Source organism: Eretmochelys imbricata, chromosome 1, assembly GCF_965152235.1.
Source record: "Eretmochelys imbricata isolate rEreImb1 chromosome 1, rEreImb1.hap1, whole genome shotgun sequence".
Classification (NCBI taxonomy): domain Eukaryota; kingdom Metazoa; phylum Chordata; order Testudines; family Cheloniidae; genus Eretmochelys; species Eretmochelys imbricata.
Window position 1 is genome coordinate 228225233 of NC_135572.1, and position 22873 is coordinate 228248105.

A 22873-nucleotide genomic window follows, 5' to 3' on the forward strand; every position below is an offset into this window, starting at 1 on the left:
TCACCTAGGCAAATTGGTGAGGCTTTTTACCAAACCTTGTCCAGGAAGTGGGGTGCAGGGTTTTGGGAAGTATTTTGGGGGGAAAGACGCGTCCAAACAGCTCTTCCCCAGTAACCAGTATTAGTTTGGTGGTGGTAGCGGCCAGTCCAAGGACAACGGGTGGAATATTTTGTACCTTGGGGAAGTTTTGACCTAAGCTGGTAAAGATAAGCTTAGGAGGTTTTTCATGCAGGTCCCCACATCTGTACCCTAGAGTTCAGAGTGGGGGAGGAACCTTGACACGACCTAATGCAGATAAATTCAACCTAACCCGGCAGTGTAGACTAGGGCTGAGTGACCTCAGCTGGCTTTGTCACAGTGGTCTCAGCTGAGGTGGTATCACGCTCTAGTGACAACTCAGAAAGAAAGGAGCAGGTACCACACTACAGCAGACCAGGCTTGAGAATATGTGAATCGATATCACTACTTCTCCCATGCTCTTCATTTCAGTTAAATTCCACAACCTATCTGGAGCCTCCCAGGCAACGCAAGGGGAAGAAGGGCTAGATGGACCACTGGTTTCACCCAGAAGGGCTGTTCTTATCTTCACCACTTTCCTCTAACCCAAGAAAAGCCAGGAGCAGGCCCAGCTCAGGAACTCTAGCAGGGCTCCCACAGGCTCCCTGACCCCTGGCACAGCATACAGCAAAACGACCCTGCCTCCGCCAGGATAGACACCCGCAGACTCACCATTCCAGACCAACGCAGCCCTGCCCCGCTTTGGCTTTCTCCAAGCTGTCGGTGTGCTCTGCTCCACGGCTGCCGTGCTGGCTGAGATCAGGAGGCTGTGTGGTGTCACGGTCTCAGCTGAGGAGGTATCACGTGCGCCTCCTCCCACCCCCGCCCATCTCCTCATTCCCTTCACGGAGCCTTGGGATGGGAGTAATTCTGTATTTGAGTGGCACTCCCTCCCAGCCAATCAGCTTTGTGTAGACTAGCAGGGAGGGAGGGAGGCAGGGGGAAAGGGATCACGCTCTAGTGACAGCTCAGAAAGAAAGGGGCAGGTCCCCCACTACAGCGGAGCAGGCTGGAGGATATGTGTATCCATCTCACTAATTCTCCCATGCTCTTCCATGTGCGCTAATTTCCGCCAACATGTCTCCAGCCTCCAAGACAGCGCAAAGGCGAGAAGGGCCGGGGACGAAAAGCTTTCTGCTCGGCAAGGGCTGGCTTTTTGGGAGGCCAAGCGGCCAGAGGGATGGAGGCCACCGGAGGAGCTTAGCCCGCTGACTCTTAATGGCTTCTAAAAGAAGGGCAAGAGAAAGTACCATCGCTGCCTTGCCGCTGGAAAACGTGGGCCTCGATCTCACTGCCTCTCGCACGCAAAGCGAGGGCTCTACCATTTGAACTAATTTTCCCGTTTGGCCTGTGAAGCTCTTGATCCAACCATGTCATACCGGATGCCACGCTGTCCTGGCGCCGACCAGTGACTCCTTCAAAATGGGTCAGGCAAGCCAGTGCTTCCTGTGGGCCGGCTAGCTCAGCTGGTTAGAGCGTGGTGCTAATAACGCCAAGGTCGTGGGTTCAAGCCCCATGCTGGCCACTCCGTGTGCTGGATGCACAGCTTGTGCTCTTTTGGCTGACTCCTAGGGGTCGGAGAGGCCAAAAGGAGATGGGCTGAGTGGCTTGCAGAGAGAAGGAAAGAGCCCTGCTGGGGGAAGGGACCGGCCTGCGCTGGCAGGGCGAGGCTCCAGCCATCTGCTTCCCTCCCCTCTCTGGGCTCCTTGCTCGGCCTGCTGGCTCAAAAGGACAGGGACTTGGGCCCGGGGAGCGGAGGGGAAGGGTGAACCTGCCAGCTGCCTTCCCAGCTCATAGGCAATGAGGCTTGAGCTGGCGGCCCAGGAAGCAAAAGCGTAGGGGTGCTGGCTCACCCCCATTGTCCCCAGCGGCTTGACCCGATGGCCCGAATTCTTGCTGGCCGCCATCTCCACCCAAATGTACCCAAGAGCGGATCATGCTCTCCAGCCCAAGCCCCAGAGGAAGGCTTAATACTCTGCACCCCAAGCTAGAGGAGAGGCTTCAGAGTCAGCCTGCGCAGGGTGAGCTTGGGATTCCCTGGATCCCATCCTCCCACAGGCAGCCCCGGAGCCCAGAGCTCAGACAGGAAGGAGCAGGAGGAGCACTCTGCTCAGAGGCACCGCCCCTCTAAATCTGCTTGAGTTGCTTTCTTTTCTACCCCTTTTTCTCCCAAAGTCTGCTGGATTCACAGTAGCCATGCCTGGGACACAGGGAATTCGCAGGCACGGGACTCTACCTAGCCGAAGCCAAACGCGCATGCCGAGAGGGAAGACGCAGGCACAGGACTCTACCTGGCCGAAGCCAAACGCGTATGCTATTGAGGCACTGTAGAAACCCCACTCGTACTCATTGACGTAGCTAAACGTTACTTCCAAGGGCCCGATGTGTACAGAAAGCCAACTTTCTTGTGAAAAACTCTCCTCTTTCCACTAACATTTCAAATGGCTCCAAATGGGAAAAAACGCACCCTGAAACACCCAAACTGTCCGAATGCTCCCAATCTCAAAAGAAAAGAAAGAAAAAGATTTCTAAGAGGCCACCCTGCCCGAATTGTACAGCTCCGCAAAGGAAACCAGTGGGAGGGACATTACACAGAAAGGGGGAATGGAAAGCTGCCCAAATTGAGATGATGTGGAAAGCTACAGCCCCGTCACTACTCCTACTCTTCACACTTCTTGCAACTGCTGATGAACTTCCAGGTGCTTTTCTCACCCCAGCCCACGCCAGGGGAACACCTTGAGAAGCTCCCCGTGGGTTGCCTAGTTCAGCTGGTCAGAGCGTGGCACTAACGGAGGCAGGTTGGTGCAAAGGAACCCTTGGGTGGCTGTGAGCCTGCAAGGATGGCTTTTGATTCTCGGCCTGACTGCTACGGACAGCAAGGCCAAAAGTCGGCTGGCTGGCCCACCTGGAGCCCTTTCTCAACTGCTTGGAGAATGTGGGCATCGATCCCACTACCTCTCACATGCAAAGCGAGCGCTCTACCGCTTGAGCTAATTCCCCACAGCTGGCCTGACTCCCAGGTGCCAGGCACAGGCTCTGTGGCCTTAAGCAGAACACAGCCTGAGATGGGGGGGCTACCCAGAGTTGGGGAAGGGGCCCGAGTCCCAGCCACGCTTCTCGGCACAAACACCAACACTCCCTCCCTGGAGTGTGTCGGGGCGGTGGTGAGGGGTGAGAGTTAGCCCCTGGAACAAGCACCAAACTTCAGAAGACAACGCAGGGATAGATCACTTGATGATTGCCTGCTCTGGCCATTGTCTCTGAAGCACCTGGCATCAGCTACCGTCAGAAGACATGATACTGGGCTAGATGGACCACTGGCCTCACCCAGAAGGGCCGTTCTTATCTTCGCCACTTTCCTCTAACCCAAATAAACCCAGGAGCAGGCCCAGCTCAGGAACTCTAGCAGGGCTCCCACAGGCTCCCTGGCCCCTTGCACAGCATACAGCAAAATGACCCTGCCTCCGCCAGGATAGACACCTGCAGACTCACCGTTCCTGACCAACGCAGCCCTGCCCCGCTTTGGCTTTCTCCAAGCTGTCGATGTGCTCTGCTCTACGGCTGCTGTGCTGGCTGGGATCAGGAGGCTGTGTGGTGTCACGGTCTCAGCTGAGGAGGTATCTCGTGCCCCTTCCCCTACCCCCGTGTATATCCTCATTCCCTTCACGGAGCCTTGGGATGGGAGTAATTCTGTATTTGAGTGGCACTCCCTCCCAGCCAATCAGCTTTGTGTAGACTAGCAGGGAGGGAGAAAAGGGGAAAAGGGATCGCGCTCTAGTGACAGCTCAGCAAGAAAGGGGTAGGTCCCCCACTACAGCGGAGCAGGCTGGAGGATATGTGTATCCATCTCACTACTTCTCCCAATTGCGCTAACTTCCGCCAAGCTGTCTCCAACCTCCAAGACAGCGCAAGGGAGAGAAGGGCCGGAGACGAAGAGCTTTCTGCTGAGCGAGGGCTGGCTTTTTGGGAGGCCTCGATCCCGCTGCCTCTCGCATGCAAAGCGAGGGCTCTACCACTTGAACTAATTCCCCCGTTTGGCCTGTGAAGCTCTTGATCCAACCATGTTATACCGGATGCCACGCTGTCCTGGAGCCGGCCGGTAACTCCTTCCAAACGGGTCAGGCAAGCCAGTGCTTCCTGTGGGCCGGCTAGCTCAGTTGGTTAGAGCGTGGTGCTAATAACGCCAAGGTCATGGGTTCAAGCCCCATGCTGGCCCCTCCGTGTGCTGGATGCAGAGCATGGCTTGTGCTCTTTTGGCTGACTCCTAGGAGTTGGAGAGGCCAAAAGGAGATGGGCTAAGTGGCTTGCAGAGAGAAGGCAAGAGCCCTGCTGGGGGAAGGGACCGGCCTGCGCTGGCAGGGCAAGACTCCGGTCACCTGCTTTCCTCCCCTCTCTGGGCTCCTTGCTCGGCCTGCTGGCTCAAAGGGGAAGGGAAGGGAAGGGAAGGGTGAACTTCCCAGCTCATAGGCGATGAGGCTTGAGCTGGCGGCCCAGGAAGCAAAAGCGTAGGGGTGCTGGCTCACCCCCATTGTCCCCAGCGGCTTGACCCGATGGCCCGAATTCTTGCTGGCCGCCATCTCCACCCAAATATACCCGAGAGCGGATCATGCTCTCCAGCCCAAGCCCCAGAGGAAGGCTTAATACTCGGTACCCTAAGCTAGGGGAGAGGTTTCAGAGTCAGCCTGCGCAGTGTGAGCTTGGGAGTTCCTTGGACCCAGTCCTTCCACAGGCAGCCCCAGAGCCCACAGCTCAGACAGGAAGGAGCAGGAGGAGCACTCTGCTCAGGGGCAACGCCACTCTAAGTCAGCTCGAGTTGCTTTCTCTTCTACCCCTTTTCTCCCAAAGTCTGCTGGCCTCACAGTAGCCATCCCTAGACACAGGGAAGACGCAGGCACGGAATTCTACCTAGCTGAAGCCAAACGCACATGGCGAGAGGGAAGACGCAGGCACGGGACCCTACCATGCCGAAGCCAAACGTTCATGCTATTGAGGCAATTTAGAAACCCCACTCGGACGCATAGACGTAGCTAAAGGTTACTTCCAAGGGCCCGACGTGTTTAGAAAGCCAACTTTCTTGTGAAAACCTCTCCTCTTTTGGCTAACCTTTCAAATGGCTTCAAATGGGAAAACACACACACTGAAACACCCAAACTGTCCGAATGCTCCCAATCTCAAAAGAAAAGAAAGGAAAAGATTTCTAAGTGGCCACCCTGTCCGAATTGTACAGCTCCGCAAAGGAAACCAGTGGGAGGGACATTACACAGAAAGGGGGAATGGAAAGCTGCCCAAATTGAGATGATGTGGAAAGCTACAGCCCCGTCACTACTCCTACTCTTCACACTTCTTGCAACTGCTGATGAATTTCCAGGTGCTTTTCTCACCCCATCCCACGCCAGGGGATTACCTTGAGAAGCTCCCCGTGGGTTGCCTAGTTAAGCTGGTCAGAGCGTGGCACTAACGGAGGCGAGTTGGTGCAAAGGAGCCCCTGGGTGGCTATGGGCCTGGGGAGAATGGCTTTTGATTCTAGGCCTGACTGCTACGGACAGAAAGGCGAAAAGTTGGCTGGCTGGCCCACCTGGAGCCCTTACTCAACTGCTTGGAGAATGTGGGCATGGACCCCACTACCTCTCGCATGCAAAGCGAGCTCTCTACCGCTTGAGCTAATTCTCCACAGCTGGCCTGACTCCCAGGTGCCAGGCACAAGCTCTGTGGCCTTAAGCAGAACACAGCCTGAGATGGGGGGGCTACCCAGAGTTGGGGAAGGGGCCCGAGTCCCAGCCACGCTTCTCGGCACAAACACCAACACTCCCTCCCTGGAGTGTGTCGGGGCGGTGGTGAGGGGTGAGAGTTAGCCCCTGGAACAAGCACCAAACTTCAGAAGACAACGCAGGGATAGATCACTTGATGATTGCCTGCTCTGGCCATTGTCTCTGAAGCACCTGGCATCAGCTACCGTCAGAAGACATGATACTGGGCTAGATGGACCACTGGCCTCACCCAGAAGGGCCGTTCTTATCTTCGCCACTTTCCTCTAACCCAAATAAACCCAGGAGCAGGCCCAGCTCAGGAACTCTAGCAGGGCTCCCACAGGCTCCCTGGCCCCTTGCACAGCATACAGCAAAATGACCCTGCCTCCGCCAGGATAGACACCTGCAGACTCACCGTTCCTGACCAACGCAGCCCTGCCCCGCTTTGGCTTTCTCCAAGCTGTCGATGTGCTCTGCTCTACGGCTGCTGTGCTGGCTGGGATCAGGAGGCTGTGTGGTGTCACGGTCTCAGCTGAGGAGGTATCTCGTGCCCCTTCCCCTACCCCCGTGTATATCCTCATTCCCTTCACGGAGCCTTGGGATGGGAGTAATTCTGTATTTGAGTGGCACTCCCTCCCAGCCAATCAGCTTTGTGTAGACTAGCAGGGAGGGAGAAAAGGGGAAAAGGGATCGCGCTCTAGTGACAGCTCAGCAAGAAAGGGGTAGGTCCCCCACTACAGCGGAGCAGGCTGGAGGATATGTGTATCCATCTCACTACTTCTCCCAATTGCGCTAACTTCCGCCAAGCTGTCTCCAACCTCCAAGACAGCGCAAGGGAGAGAAGGGCCGGAGACGAAGAGCTTTCTGCTGAGCGAGGGCTGGCTTTTTGGGAGGCCTCGATCCCGCTGCCTCTCGCATGCAAAGCGAGGGCTCTACCACTTGAACTAATTCCCCCGTTTGGCCTGTGAAGCTCTTGATCCAACCATGTTATACCGGATGCCACGCTGTCCTGGAGCCGGCCGGTAACTCCTTCCAAACGGGTCAGGCAAGCCAGTGCTTCCTGTGGGCCGGCTAGCTCAGTTGGTTAGAGCGTGGTGCTAATAACGCCAAGGTCATGGGTTCAAGCCCCATGCTGGCCCCTCCGTGTGCTGGATGCAGAGCATGGCTTGTGCTCTTTTGGCTGACTCCTAGGAGTTGGAGAGGCCAAAAGGAGATGGGCTAAGTGGCTTGCAGAGAGAAGGCAAGAGCCCTGCTGGGGGAAGGGACCGGCCTGCGCTGGCAGGGCAAGACTCCGGTCACCTGCTTTCCTCCCCTCTCTGGGCTCCTTGCTCGGCCTGCTGGCTCAAAGGGGAAGGGAAGGGAAGGGAAGGGTGAACTTCCCAGCTCATAGGCGATGAGGCTTGAGCTGGCGGCCCAGGAAGCAAAAGCGTAGGGGTGCTGGCTCACCCCCATTGTCCCCAGCGGCTTGACCCGATGGCCCGAATTCTTGCTGGCCGCCATCTCCACCCAAATATACCCGAGAGCGGATCATGCTCTCCAGCCCAAGCCCCAGAGGAAGGCTTAATACTCGGTACCCTAAGCTAGGGGAGAGGTTTCAGAGTCAGCCTGCGCAGTGTGAGCTTGGGAGTTCCTTGGACCCAGTCCTTCCACAGGCAGCCCCAGAGCCCACAGCTCAGACAGGAAGGAGCAGGAGGAGCACTCTGCTCAGGGGCAACGCCACTCTAAGTCAGCTCGAGTTGCTTTCTCTTCTACCCCTTTTCTCCCAAAGTCTGCTGGCCTCACAGTAGCCATCCCTAGACACAGGGAAGACGCAGGCACGGAATTCTACCTAGCTGAAGCCAAACGCACATGGCGAGAGGGAAGACGCAGGCACGGGACCCTACCATGCCGAAGCCAAACGTTCATGCTATTGAGGCAATTTAGAAACCCCACTCGGACGCATAGACGTAGCTAAAGGTTACTTCCAAGGGCCCGACGTGTTTAGAAAGCCAACTTTCTTGTGAAAACCTCTCCTCTTTTGGCTAACCTTTCAAATGGCTTCAAATGGGAAAACACACACACTGAAACACCCAAACTGTCCGAATGCTCCCAATCTCAAAAGAAAAGAAAGGAAAAGATTTCTAAGTGGCCACCCTGTCCGAATTGTACAGCTCCGCAAAGGAAACCAGTGGGAGGGACATTACACAGAAAGGGGGAATGGAAAGCTGCCCAAATTGAGATGATGTGGAAAGCTACAGCCCCGTCACTACTCCTACTCTTCACACTTCTTGCAACTGCTGATGAATTTCCAGGTGCTTTTCTCACCCCATCCCACGCCAGGGGATTACCTTGAGAAGCTCCCCGTGGGTTGCCTAGTTAAGCTGGTCAGAGCGTGGCACTAACGGAGGCGAGTTGGTGCAAAGGAGCCCCTGGGTGGCTATGGGCCTGGGGAGAATGGCTTTTGATTCTAGGCCTGACTGCTACGGACAGAAAGGCGAAAAGTTGGCTGGCTGGCCCACCTGGAGCCCTTACTCAACTGCTTGGAGAATGTGGGCATGGACCCCACTACCTCTCGCATGCAAAGCGAGCTCTCTACCGCTTGAGCTAATTCTCCACAGCTGGCCTGACTCCCAGGTGCCAGGCACAAGCTCTGTGGCCTTAAGCAGAACACAGCCTGAGATGGGGGGGCTACCCAGAGTTGGGGAAGGGGCCCGAGTCCCAGCCACGCTTCTCGGCACAAACACCAACACTCCCTCCCTGGAGTGTGTCGGGGCGGTGGTGAGGGGTGAGAGTTAGCCCATGGAACAAGCACCAAACTTCAGAAGACAACGCAGGGATAGATCACTTGATGATTGCCTGCTCTGGCCATTGTCTCTGAAGCACCTGGCATCGGCTACCGTCAGAAGACATGGTACTGGGCTAGATGGGCCATTCGCCTCACCCAGAAGGGCCGTTCTTATCTTCACCACTTTCCTCTAACCCAAATAAACCCAGGAGCAGGCCCAGCTCAGGAACTCTAGCAGGGCTCCCACAGGCTCCCTGGCCCCTGGCACAGGATACAGCAAAACGACCCTGCCTCCTCCAGGATAGACACCTGTAGACTCACCGTTCCTGACCAACGCAGCTCTGCCCCACTTTGGCTTTCTGCTAGCTGTCGGTGTGCTCTGCTCCACGGCTGCCGTGCTGGCTGGGATCAGGAGGCTGTGTGGTGTCACGGTCTCAGCTGAGGAGGTATCACGTGCCCCTCCTCCCACCCCCGCCCATCTCCTCATTCCCTTCACGGAGCCTTGGGATGGGAGTAATTCTGTATTTGAGTGGCACTCCCTCCCAGCCAATCAGCTTTGTGTAGACTAGCAGGGAGGGAGAAAAGGGGGAAAGGGATCGCGCTCTAGTGACAGCTCAGCAAGAAAGGGGCAGATCCCCCACTACAGCGGAGCAGGCTGGAGGATATGTGTATCCATCTCACTACTTCTCCCATGCTCTTCCATTTGCACTTACTTCCGCCAACCTGTCTCCAGCCTCCAAGACAGCGCAAGGGCGAGAAGGGCCGGGGACGAAGAGCTTTCTGCTGAGCAAGGGCTGGCTTTTTGGGAGGCCAAGCGGGGAGAGGGATGGAGGCCACCGGAAGACCTTAGCCCGCTGACTCTCAATGGCTTCTAAAAGAAGGGCAAGAGAAAGTACCATCGCTGCCTTGCTGCTGGAAAACGCGGGCCGCGATCTCGCTGCCTCTCGCACGCAAAGCGAGGGCTCTACCACTTGAACTATTTCCCCCGTTTGGCCTGTGAAGCTCTTGATCCAACCATGTTATACCGGATGCCACGCTGTCCTGGCGCCGGCCAGTGACTCCTTCCAAATGGGTCAGGCAAGCCAGTGCTTCTTGTGGGCTGGCTAGCTCAGCTGGTTAGAGCGTGGTGCTAATAACACCAAGGTCATGGGTTCAAGCCCCATGCTGGCCACTCTGTGTGCTGGATGCAGAGCGTGGCTTCTGCTCTTTTGGCTGACTCCTAGGGGTCGGAGAGGCCAAAAGGAGATGGGCTGAGTGACTTACAGAGAGCAGGCAAGAGCCCTGCTGGGGAAAGGGACCAGCCTGCACTGGCAGGGCGAGGCTCCGGCCACCTGCTTCCCTCCCCCTCTGGGCTCCTTGCTCGGCCTGCTGGCTCAAAAGGACAGGGACTTGGGCCCGGGGAGCGGAGGGGAAGGGTGAACCTGGCCAGCTGCCTTCCCAGCTCATAGGCAATTGAGGCTTGAGCTGGCGGCCCAGGAAGCAAAAGCGCAGGCTCACCCCCATTGTCCCCCGCGGCTTGACCTGATGGCCCGAATTCTTGCCGGCCGCCATCTCCACCCAAATGGACCCGAGAGCGGATCATGCTCTCCAGCCCAAGCCCCAGAGGAAGGCTTAATACTCGGCACCCTAACCTAGGGGAGAGGTTTCAGAGTCAGCCTGCGCAGGGTGAGCTTGGGAGTTCCCTGGACCCCATCCTCCCACAGGCAGCGCCAGAGCCCACAGCTCAGACAGGAAGGAGCAGGAGCCAACTTTCTTGTGAAAACCTCTCCTTTTTTGGCTAACCTTTCAAATGGCTTCAAATGGGAAAACACACACACTGAAACACCCAAACTGTCCGAATGCTCCCAATCTCAAAAGAAAAGAAAGGAAAAGATTTCTAAGTGGCCACCCTGTCTGAATTGTACAGCTCCGCAAAGGAAACCAGTGGGAGGGACATTACACAGAGAGGGGGAATGGAAAGCTGCCCAAATTGAGATGATGTGGAAAGCTACAGCCCCGTCACTACTCCTACTCTTCACACTTCTTGCAACTGCTGATGAATTTCCAGGTGCTTTTCTCACCCCATCCCACGCCAGGGGATTACCTTGAGAAGCTCCCCGTGGGTTGCCTAGTTAAGCTGGTCAGAGCGTGGCACTAACGGAGGCGAGTTGGTGCAAAGGAGCCCCTGGGTGGCTGTGGGCCTGGGGAGAATGGCTTTTGATTCTAGGCCTGACTGCTACGGACAGAAAGGCGAAAAGTTGGCTGGCTGGCCCACCTGGAGCCCTTACTCAACTGCTTGGAGAATGTAGGCATGGACCCCACTACCTCTCGCATGCAAAGTGAGCACTCTAACACTTGAGCTAATTCCCCACAGCTGGCCTGACTCCCAGGCACCAGGCACAGGCTCTGTGGCCTTAAGCAGAACACAGCCTGAGATGGGGGGGCTACCCAGAGCTGGGGAAGGGGCCCGAGTCCCAGCCACACTTCTCGGCACAAACACCAACACTCCCTCCCTGGAGTGTGTCGCGGGGGTAAGGGGTGAGAGTTAGCCCCTGGAACAAGCACCAAACTTCAGAAGAAAATGCAGTGATAGATTACTTGATGATTGCCTGCTCTGGCCATTGTCTCTGAAGCACCTGGCATCGGCTACCGTCAGAAGACATGGTACTGGGCTAGATGGACCATTGGCCTCACCCAGAAGGGCCGTTCTTATCTTCGCCACTTTCCTCTAACCCAAGCAAAGCCAGGAGCAGGCCCAGCTCAGGAACTCTAGCAGGGCTCCCACAGGCTCCCTGGCCCCTGGCACAGCAAACATCAAAACGACCCTGCCTCCGCCAGGATAGACACCTGCAGTCTCACCGTTACTGACCAACGCAGCCCTGCCCCGCTTTGGCTTTCTCCAAGCTGTCGATGTGCTCTGCTCCACGGCTGCCGTGCTGGCTGGGATCAGGAGGCTGTGTGGTGTCACGGTCTCAGCTGAGGAGGTATCTCGTGCCCCTCCCCCTACCCCCGCGTATATCCTCATTCCCTTCACGGAGCCTTGGGATGGGAGTAATTCTGTATTTGAGTGGCACTCCCTCCCAGCCAATCAGCTTTGTGTAGACTAGCAGGGAGGGAGAAAAGGGGGAAAGGGATCGCGCTCTAGTGACAGCTCAGCAAGAAAGGGGCAGGTCCCCCACTACAGCGGAGCAGGCTGGAGGATATGTGTATCCATCTCACTACTTCTCCCAATTGCGCTAACTTCCGCCAAGCTGTCTCCAACCCCCAAGACAGCACAAGGGAGAGAAGGGCCGGAGACGAAGAGCTTTCTGCTGAGCAAGGACTGGCTTTTTGGGAGGCCTTGATCCCGCTGCCTCTCGCATGCAAAGCGAGGGCTCTACCACTTGAACTAATTCCCCCGTTTGACCTGTGAAGCTCTTGATCCAACCATGTTATACCGGATGCCACGCTGTCCTGGCGCCGGCCGGTGACTCCTTCCAAAAGGGTCAGGCAAGCCAGTGCTTCCTGTGGGCCGGCTAGCTCAGCTGGTTAGAGCGTGGTGCTAATAACGCCAAGGTCATGGGTTCAAGCCCCATGCTGGCCACTCTGTGTGCTGGATGCAGAGCATGGCTTGTGCTCTTTTGGCTGACTCCTAGGGGTTGGAGAGGCCAAAAGGAGATGGGCTGAGTGGCTTGCAGAGAGAAGGCAAGAGCCCTGCTGGGGGAAGGGACCGGCCTGCACTGGCAGGGCAAGGCTCCGGTCACCTGTTTTCCTCCCCTCTCTGGGCTCCTTGCTCGGCCTACTGGCTCAAAGGGGGAGGAAAGGGGAAGGGAAGGGAAGGGTGAACCTGCCAGCTGCCTTCCCAGCTCATAGGCGATGAGGCTTGAGCTGGCGGCCCAGGAAGCAAAAGCGCAGGGCTGCTGGCTCACCCCCATTGTCCCCAGCGGCTTGACTCGATTGCCCGAATTCTTGCTGGCCGCCATCTCCACCCAAATGTACCCGAGAGCGGATCATGCTCTCCAGCCCAAGCCCCAGAGGAAGGCTTGATACTCGGCACCCTAAGCTAGGGGAGAGGTTTCAAAGTCTGCCTGCGCAGGGTGAGCTTGGGAGTTCCCTGGACCCCATCCTCCCACAGGCAGCCCCAGAGCCCACAGCTCAGACAGGAAGGAGCAGAAGGAACACTCTGCCCAGGGGCAGTGCCACTCTAAGTCAGCTCGAGTTGCTTTCTCTTCTACCCCTTTTCTCCCAAAGTCTGCTGGCCTCACAGTAGCCATCCCTAGACACAGGGAAGACGCAGGCACGGAATTCTACCTAGCTGAAGCCAAACGCACATGGCGAGAGGGAAGACGCAGGCACGGGACCCTACCATGCCGAAGCCAAACGTTCATGCTATTGAGGCACTTTAGAAACCCCACTCAGACGCATAGACGTAGCTAAAGGTTACTTCCAAGGGCCCGACGTGTTTAGAAAGCCAACTTTCTTGTGAAAACCTCTCCTCTTTTGGCTAACCTTTCAAATGGCTCCAAATGGGAAAACACACACACTGAAACACCCAAACTGTCCGAATGCTCCCAATCTCAAAAGAAAAGAAAGGAAAAGATTTCTAAGTGGCCACCCTGTCCGAATTGTACAGCTCCGCAAAGGAAACCAGTGGGAGGGACATTACACAGAAAGGGGGAATGGAAAGCTGCCCAAATTGAGATGACGTGGAAAGCTACAGCCCCGTCACTACTCCTACTCTTCACACTTCTTGCCATAGCAGATGAACTTCCAGGTGTTTTTCTCACCCGAGCCCACGCCAGGGGAACACCTTGAGAAGCTCCCTGTGGGTTGCCGAGTTCAGCTGGTCAGAGCGTGGCACTAACGGAGGCAGGTTGGTGCAAAGGAGCCCCTGGGTGGCTGTGGGCCTGGGGAGGATGGCTTTTGATTCTTAGCCTGACTGGTACGGACAGCAAGGCCAAAAGTGAGCTGGCTGACCCACCCGGAGCCCTTAGTCAACTGCTTGAAGAATGTGGGCATCGATCCCACTACCTCTCACATGAAAAGCGAGCGCTCTACCGCTTGAGCTAATTCCCCACAGATGGCCTGACTCCCAGGCACCAGGCACAGACTCTGTGGCCTTAAGCAGGACACAGCCTGAGATGGGGGGGCTACCCAGAGTTGGGGAAGGGGCCCGAGGGCCAGCCACGCTTCTCGGCACAAACACCAACACTCCCTCCTTGGAGTGTGTCGGGGCGGTGGTGAGGGGTGAGAGTTAGCCCCTGGAACAAGCACCAAACTTCAGAAGACAACGCAGGGATAGATCACTTGATGATTGCCTGCTCTGGCCATTGTCTCTGAAGCACCTGGCATCGGCTACCGTCAGAAGACATGATACTGGGCTAGATGGACCATTGGCCTCACCCAGAAGGGCCGTTCTTATCTTCGCCACTTTCCTCTAACCCAAATAAAGCCAGGAGCAGGCCCAGCTCAGGAACTCTAGCAGGGCTCCCACAGGCTCCCTCATCGCACAGCATACAGCAAAACGACCCTGCCTCCGCCAGGATAGACACCTGCAGACTCACCGTTCCTGACCAATGCAGCCCTGCCCCGCTTTGGCTTTCTGCAAGCTGTCGCTGTGCTCTGCTCCACGGCTGCCGTGCTGGCTGGGATCAGGAGGCTGTGTGGTGTCACGGTCTCAGCTGAGGAGGTATCACGTGCCCCTCATCCCACCCCCGCCCATCTCCTCATTCCCTTCACGGAGCCTTGGGATGGGAGTAATTCTGTATTTGAGTGGCACTCCCTCCCAGCCAATCAGCTTTGTGTAGACTAGCAGGGAGGGAGAAAAGGGGGAAAGGGATCGCACTCTAGTGACAGCTCAGTAAGAAAGGGGCAGGTCCCCCACTACAGCGGAGCAGGCTGGAGGATATGTGTATCCATCTCACTACTTCTCCCAATTGCGCTAACTTCCGCCAAGCTGTCTCCAACCTCCAAGACAGCACAAGGGAGAGAAGGGCCGGAGACGAAGAGCTTTCTGCTGAGCAAGGGCTGGCTTTTTGGGAGGCCTCGATCCCGCTGCCTCTCGCATGCAAAGCGAGGGCTCTACCACTTGAACTAATTCCCCCGTTTGGCCTGTGAAGCTCTTGATCCAACCATGTCATACCGGATGCCACGCTGTCCTGGCGCTGGCCGGTGACTCCTTCCAAATGGGTCAGGCAAGCCAGTGCTTCCTGTGGGCCGGCTAGCTCAGCTGGTTAGAGCGTGGTGCTAATAACGCCAAGGTCATGGGTTCAAGCCCCATGCTGGCCACTCTGTGTGCTGGATGCAGAGCATGGCTTGTGCTCTTTTGGCTGACTCCTAGGGGTCGGAAAGGCCAAAAGGAGATGGGCTGAGTGGCTTGCAGAGAGCAGGCAAGAGCCCTGCTGGGGGAAGGGTCTGGCCTGCGCTGGCAGGGCGAGGCTCCAGCCATCTGCTTCCCTCCCCTCTCTGGGCTCCTTGCTCGGCCTGCTGGCTCAAAAGGACAGGGACTTGGGCCCGGGGAGCGGAGGGGAAGGGTGAACCTGGCCAGCTGCCTTCCCAGCTCATAGGCAATGAGGCTTGAGCTGGCGGCCCAGGAAGCAAAAGCGCAGAGCTGCTGGCTCACCCCCATTGTCCCCAGCGGCTTGACCTGATGGCCCGAATTCTTGCCGGCCGCCATCTCCACCCAAATGTACCCGAGAGCGGATCATGCTCTCCAGCCCAAGCCCCAGAGGAAGGCTTAATACTCGGCACCCCAAGCTAGAGGAGAGGCTTCAGAGTCTGCCTGCGCAGGGTGAGCTTGGGAGTTCCCTGGACCCCATCCTCCCACAGGCAGCCCCAGAGCCCACAGCTCAGACAGGAAGGAGCAGAAGGAACACTCTGCCCAGGGGCACCGCCACTTTAAGTCAGCTCGAGTTGCTTTCTCTTCTACCCCTTTTCTCCCAAAGTCTGCTGGCTTCACAGTAGCCATCCCTGGGACACAGGGAATTCGCAGGCACGGGACTCTACCTAGCCGAAGCCAAACGGGCATGCCAAGAGGGAAGACGCAGGCACGGGACTCTACCTAGCCGAAGCCAAACGCGTATGCTATTGAGGCTCTGTAGAAACCCCACTCGTACTCATTGACATAGCTAAAGGTTACTTCCAAGGGCCCGACGTCTACAGAAAGCCTACTTTCTTGTGAAAAACTCTCCTCTTTCTGCTAACCTTTCAAATGGCTCCAAATGGGAAAAAACGTACCCTGAAACACCCAAACTGTCCAAATGCTCCCAATCTCAAAAGAAAAGAAAGGAAAAGATTTCTAAGTGGCCACCCTGTCCGAATTGTACAGCTCCGCAAAGGAAACCAGTGGGAGGGACATTACACAGAAAGGGGAAATGGAAAGCTGCCCAAATTGAGATGACGTGGAAAGCTACAGCCCCATCACTACTGCTACTCTTCACACTTCTTGCCACAGCTGATGAACTTCCAGGTTTTTTTCTCACCCGAGCCCACGCCAGGGGAACACCTTGAGAAGCTCCCTGTGGGTTGCCTAGTTCAGCTGGTCAGAGCGTGGCACGAACGGAGGCAAGATGGTGCAAAGGAGCCCCTGGGTGGCTGTGGGCCTGGGGAGGATGGCTTTTGATTCTCGGCCTGACTGGTACGGACAGCAAGGCCAAAAGTTGGCTGGCTGGCCCACCCACCCACCATTCTCTTCAGGAGCCCTTAGTCAACTGGGAACACCGAGGTAATGTGTGCCACTAGTAGAAACAGAAAACCTAGATATAATATAGATTTTTAAATAGTTACCATATGGATAATTACTCCAGCCAGGACGGGTTCGGCATATTAGAACTCACTCTTCAAATAGTTCAATTTAAGTATAAGAGAGATTTAAAAATTATAAAATGCATAGACCAGTAAAAAAACTAAGAGAACACTCTTTGAAAGAATAAAATTACAGATTATATATGTGCATTGCAGTAAGTACTAGGAAGTATAAACAAACAAAAATAACACAAGTAGGTTTTGGAAGGTGAGTTTTCAATACTCTATGTGTGTGTGTGTAGACACAGACATGGGCGGCGACTTCTATGGCCCGTGGTGCCTGGGCTCCAGGAATATCCTGGCCCGGAGCTCGGCTCCAGCAATATTTGATTCCGGGTCTCTCCCTTGGACCCGCCTTCCGCCTTTGGGTGCTCCCCCCCCACGCGTCCTCTGGGCGATTTAAAACGGCCCAGGGCCCCCACCCAACATCGGCAGTGCAGCGGAGTTGAGCGGCTCCCTGCCTGCTCGCTCCACGTGGCTTCTGGCCCCTCCCTGCGGCCCTTGGGTGGGGTGGGTCTGTGTCTACGCGCACTGCTCCCGCCTCAAGCACCCCTGTAGCCAATAGGAAGCTGCGGGGGCAGTGCCTGCGGGTAGCAGCACACAGAGGACAACCGGCCCACCCTGCCTAGGATCCCCAGGTAAGCGCTACCACCTCCACACCCTCCCAAAGCCTGCACCCCAACCCCTTTCCCACACCCCCGCTCCCTCCCCCAAACTCCCTCCCAGAGCCTGCACCTAAACTCCCTCCTAGAAACTGCACCCCTCATCTCCTCCTATACCCCACCCCCTGCCCCAGCCCAGAGCCTGCACCCAGCACCCAAACTCTATCCCAGAGCCTGCAACCCAGACCCGCTCCCCCACCCAAACTCCCTCCCAGAGCCTTAGGCAGGTGTGGGCGGGGGGAGTTTGGGGTGCGGAGTTGAGGGCGGGGGACAGGCTCTGGGCGTTCTGGACACCACCAAAATGTTTACAAACCTGCCACCCCTGGACACAGAGACACAGACTGTGTGTGTACAGACTCTGTGTGTGTGTAGAGAGAGTGTGTTTGTGTAGAGACACAGACTCTGTGTGTGTGTGTGTGTGAGAGAGAGAGAGAGAGAGAGAGAGAGGAGACAGACAGACAAGAGACTGTGTGTGCTGGAGAAGTCTCTGAAAGACCATGTGTTGTCTCTTTAAGTTAAAGGCACTCACTCCTCCTGGAACAGTGTTCAGACTTCAGACCCTCGGGGCTATCCCCTCTCCCCTGCTGGGGTACAAGGGTAGGGGGATACCCTGACATCAGTATCCCTTCCCCCCCCTCCCCCGCACAGCCAGCAGGAGGGTCCCAGGAGCAGCAGGGGCTCCAAGGCAAAGGACAGGAAGTGTCTGCAAAGCAGCGGGGGAGGGGCACCTGAATACACACCATCTGTAGGATGTGAGAGGCTCTGCTAATCAACTGTGTGGCACTTCAGTCACTCCTGGATGCCGCTCCAGCACGCAGCTTAAAGGGAACACAGAGAGCGACTCCCCTAAAATAACCTAGCTACCCCCTCCTGCAACTCCCTTTTGGGTCAGGAGCCCCAGTTGGAAAAACTCTGGTCTCCCCTGTGAAATCTGGTCTTTTGTTTACTTTTATCCTGTATTATACAGATTTCTGTATAAATTATAAAGATTTCTGTATTATACAGATTTCTGTAAACAGTCTGTGACATGTTTTTTATGGCCACGAATTTGGTAAGGCTCTACTAATAAGTGTGCTCAATTCCCTGACATTCAATTGGAAGGTGACAGCCACTTCTATAGACAGAAGGCACAGCTCCCGTGGTGAAACAGAGAGTGCGAGGTACAGTGTTGCATTTGCTATGTGTGCTAAGGCCCAAATGACAATTCTGATGGAAACCAAGGAAAAGATCTTCATATGTAGAGTTCTACTTCTTTGATTCATCCTGTCCCTCACGATGCCTTCCTCTCCTTGGTTGAGTCTCTGACTTCCACCAGTGATTCAGGGAGCAAGTGGAGCTTTGGTTCTGCCTCTCAGTGCACCAACCTGTGTAGCCTGAGCTAGCGTGGTGGCTGTTGTAACTTGCTGCTGGCCTATGGCATCACAAATTGTTCCTCACTCTGAGAGCAAGGGGGACCAGTTCCTTCCCTGTGCTGTTCCTGGGGTAGCACTGCTTGGTGGTGCTCCAAGTACAGTGGGTGTGGCACAGCCATTCTCTAACCTTGAAAGATGTGACCAATCAGTAAGCTGGAAAATTGTTCATACAAATGATATCGCAGATATTTCAAGCTATATTTGCATAGCTCAATCTGTGAACACTTTGCAAGGAGAACAAAGTCTTTATTCACAAACAGTTAATTTGACCGTCTTGCCCATCTGATACATTACTATTATACATTTTTATCTTGCCAGCAGCTTAATCCACTGCTTTGGTTTGACAGGAGTCATACTTGCTTAGAAGAAGTTCTACATGTGTTGTGATGGAAATTATGCAGGGCAGGTCAAAAGCACCAGAAATCCAAGCACATGTTAATTCGGCCTGCAGAAAAATCATAATTTGCCAGGAATCAGATGGGTTTGTTTAACCTTTCCCTGAGGACTCTGAGAGCAATGCATGCTACCAGGGACTGGAGTGGTGCACACCCTCTTGGGAATCAGATACACATGTATCCTGCCAGCATTTATGAGTTTATTTAGCATGAAATACAACCCCTACTCTACTGTATATTTCTCTTGCCAGAATAAGTCAGAGGTTTGCCCTATTGGCAATTCTTCCCTATGTCTGTGTTGCTAACAATTAAATAGGGATGTCCTATTCCCCGTGGGGAATGTAATCCCCATATGCTTGTCAAGCCAGGAATGAACCCTAGGCCCTTTGTCCTGCCAAGACCTGCTGGCCCCTCCCTGCAGCCCTTGGGTGGGATGGGTCTGTGTCTACGCGCACTGCTCCCGCCTCAGGCATCCCTGTAGCCAATAGGAAGCTGCGGGGGCAGTGCCTGGAGGTAGCAGCACACAGATCCCTGCCTAGGATCCACAGGTAAGCACCACCACCTCCACACCCTCCCAGAGTCTGCACCCCAACCCTTTTGGGTGTCCCTCGCCAGAAATTCAATGTGTATGCTCTTTCTGCCAAGGATGTCATCCCCTGTGGTGTTCCAGTGAGGACTCTAAGCTCTGCGCTTGTCATGCCAGGAATGCTGAAGCTTTCTCTTGCCAAATTCAAATATATACATTTGTCCTGTTCTGGACTGAACCCTTTAAAAAAAAATGTCCTGTGTATAATCCTAAAGTCTACATCTGCCATAGAATCAACAGAAATCTCCATGTTGCATCCATGTATATGCAACTTGGCCACCATCAAAGGGTTAATGTTCATTTTACAATAAACTCAATCAGATTTGTGTGTTAAAAAATAATCCCCACACCAATGTGAAAAAGTCAGTTATCATTGTCCTTGTTATCAAGGGTTGTTACGAATAAACTGGAAAAACATACAAACATGATCATGCTTGGAGATTGTCATCAGTTCTGTCCAGCTACTACTGTATCAACAACCCTTTCAGCTACATATGCTCACAGCACTGCCTCAGAAATTTACAAAGCTGCTCTGATTGATGCTGATGAAGGGTGTCCTGGGTCAATTTTACTTTCCTGATTATTTTGCAGAAATGCATAAAAATAATAATACATGTCAGCCTGATTCAGATGCTGTTGAGGATGTGTGCCCCATACCAATTCCTCAATTAATGGCATACTAAAGAGTGAGAGCCTCATCCATCACTATGTTAGTCCAGTTTTACACTGCTGTAAGTCTTCTGAAATCAATGGAGTTACACCGGCTTGATAGCAGGGAAAAACAGTAGTGAATCAGGCCCTGGAATTTTAAGGCTCACAAGATTTAAAGCTAAAATTTTAATCACACAAAGGTCAGAAAAATCAAAGGGTTGTACATCAAATACAGCTCTATCCTCTTGTGTGTATACATAATGTAACACATATGAGTTGTTGGGTTAAATGTGTGTGTGCTGGGTGGTGGTGGTGGCCTGTGATACACAGCAGGTAAGACTAGATGATCTGCTGGGCCCTTCTAGCCTTAAACTTTATGATTCCATATGCTATACCCCAACCCAACCTAGATCTTTCCTGGATAAGATCAAGATGATGTTTTGGGTTGCTCCTCAATTGCCTGAGCAAAAAAGTGAGGCAATGTAATAGGACGGGAGCCTAGTTTGACAAATAACAGAGTTGAGCTCTGAATTGAGGAGGGGACCAAATTCTCCTTACGTGTGTCTGGTTTTATTTTGCTGGTTTAAAAAGAGCAAAAGGAAGTATTTCTTCACACAGTGTGAACCTGTGGAACTCTTTGCCAGAGGATGTTGTGAAGGCCAAGGCTATGACGGGGTTCAAAAAAGAACTAGATAAGTTTATGGAAGATAGGTCCATCAATGGCTATTAGCAGAGATGCAAAACCATGTTCTGGGTGTCCCTAGCCTCTGATTGCCAGAAGCTGGGAATGGGTGACAGAGTATGGATCACTTGATGATTATCTGTTCCGTTCATTCCCTCTGAAGCACCTGGCATTGGCCACTGTCAGAGGACAGGATACTGGGCTAGATGGACCATTGGTCTGACCCAGTATGGCCTTCTTATAATCTTATGCTGATATAAATGCTAATCTTTTTGTAATATGGCTGCTTTGATAGACATAGAACCAATTTTTTTAGTAAACTAGCCATAATGAGACAGACTTCTTGGGCATGCTAGCCTCATTGTACAAGGCTAGGTCATGCCATTTCAGCATAGTCATGTATTGGGGGTTTTGTGGAGCTGCCCCACCCCAAGGGGAACACCAGAAGCACTTTGCCTCCCAAAATTCCCCAGTGTACAGGGCGGTGCGTTAACTTCTACCCCTCTGAAGGTGTACATCATGGGAATTTCAGCAGAGGAGGATAGCAGGCAGAAGGGTGCATGGAGATTGCTGAGGAGATGGTTTGTAGCCATAATGTGATGAGAAAGGGGAATTCAGAGGGAAAGATGACGTTAGGATTATGGATGGTAGAGACAAGTGTGAGCTCTGAGTTAACGAGGGAAGCTGCATAGGAGCATCCTCGTGCCCTATTCACTTGCTCTAGAAAATATTTTTTTCTTGGAGACATTTAGCTGACCACATATCTTGGTCAAGGCAGGCAGAGTGTGTCAAAAGGTGCCTGTACATTTGAGGATCATCCGTGTAAAAGTTGTGCTAGTGCAAAAGTGGGAGATAAAAGACATGGACTTCAATGGAGCTATGCTGAGAAGGCCCAGAGTGCCCAAGGAGCAAGTACAGGTTGGGATTGGGCAAGGGGAAGTTTTTAAGAGTAAAATTGTGAGATTTTAAATAGTGAAAAATGGTAAAGGGAAGGAAGTGATAGGCATTGATGCAGGCACAAATATGGGGAGACAGAACCAAATGACAAAAGAGGAACAGGATTAAAGGTGGCGTGGTGTCTAGAAATACTAAGGAATGTAAAAGTTCATCGTAGGCAGTAAGCCACCTGCTAAGCAACACAGGATACTGTGAACACATCACTGTGATGCTCCTCTTTCTGCACAGGCTTCTGATTGAATACGGAGTCCAAAGCCCTCCATAGGATTAGCCCTAGTTAGCTGAGAGATCACATCTCCCTCCACAACCATGACCACACACAGAGGCTACAACCTACTGGAACAATGAAACTATCTACCAGCAGGGGGAAGATGGTGGGTGCAGGAGACAGAACTTTCACAGAGCTGAAACTAGACTATGGTACTCACTACTGCAAGAGAGAAGAATGACGTCAGGTCTCAACACATGGAGACCTAAATGCAAATCTCATTTCTTTAATTACGTTTTTCTCAATAGCTCCTTCTCACACACAGCCAACCAGTGAACCATTATTAATCTTACAGACTAATCAAACTATGTCCTCTGCAGGCTGGGAAGAGAGAGAGAGAGAGAGAGAGAGAGAGAGAGATTGAAGTTTATTGCTATTTCAAGTTTTAAGTAAAACCTCAGAGTTAGGAACCTGTTTCAAGTTTTAAGTAAAACCTCAGAGTTAGGAACACCAGAGTGAGGAACTGACCTGTCAACCACACATCTCATTTGGAACTAGAAGAATGCAATCAGGCAAGTAGCTGAGACAAAAAAAAAAAAAACAAAAAAACAAATACAGTACTGTGTTAAACATAAGCTACTAAAAAAAAAAAAAGGAAAGTTTAAAAAAAAGATTTGACAAGGTAAGGAAACTGTTTTTGTGCTTGTTTCGTTTAAATTAAAATGGTTTAAAGCAGCATTTTTCTTCTGCATAGTAAAGTTTCAAAGGTGTATTAAGTCCATGTTCAGTTGTGAACTTTTGAAAGAATAACCAGAGTTTTGTTCAGAGTTACTAACATTTAAGAGTTATGAACAACCTCCATTCCCAAGGTGTTCGTAACTCTGAAGTTCTACTCTATTTTTGTAATATATGAAAACTATATTAGAACATTAAAGTTGCAAAGTCAAGTACTCGAAAGTTAGGAAATGCCGTAATTAAGAGTACTTTAATT

The 22873-nt window shown here is 53.4% G+C and overlaps 6 non-coding genes across 6 annotated transcripts; all 6 read left to right on the plus strand.

The window, feature by feature from the left end:
* Positions 1 to 1508: 1508 nt before the first annotated feature.
* On the plus strand, positions 1509 to 1582 carry TRNAI-AAU (transfer RNA isoleucine (anticodon AAU)). Its single transcript has one exon. It is a non-coding gene; the product is annotated as a tRNA-Ile (tRNA).
* A 2617-nt stretch (positions 1583 to 4199) lies between these two features.
* Positions 4200 to 4273, plus strand: TRNAI-AAU (transfer RNA isoleucine (anticodon AAU)). The gene has a single exon. It is a non-coding gene; the product is annotated as a tRNA-Ile (tRNA).
* Positions 4274 to 6869: 2596 nt separating this feature from the next.
* Positions 6870 to 6943, plus strand: TRNAI-AAU (transfer RNA isoleucine (anticodon AAU)). The gene has a single exon. It is a non-coding gene; the product is annotated as a tRNA-Ile (tRNA).
* A 2722-nt stretch (positions 6944 to 9665) lies between these two features.
* TRNAI-AAU (transfer RNA isoleucine (anticodon AAU)) lies at positions 9666 to 9739 on the plus strand. Its single transcript has one exon. It is a non-coding gene; the product is annotated as a tRNA-Ile (tRNA).
* A 2317-nt stretch (positions 9740 to 12056) lies between these two features.
* Positions 12057 to 12130, plus strand: TRNAI-AAU (transfer RNA isoleucine (anticodon AAU)). Its single transcript has one exon. It is a non-coding gene; the product is annotated as a tRNA-Ile (tRNA).
* A 2610-nt stretch (positions 12131 to 14740) lies between these two features.
* On the plus strand, positions 14741 to 14814 carry TRNAI-AAU (transfer RNA isoleucine (anticodon AAU)). The gene has a single exon. It is a non-coding gene; the product is annotated as a tRNA-Ile (tRNA).
* The last annotated feature ends 8059 nt before the right edge of the window (positions 14815 to 22873 follow it).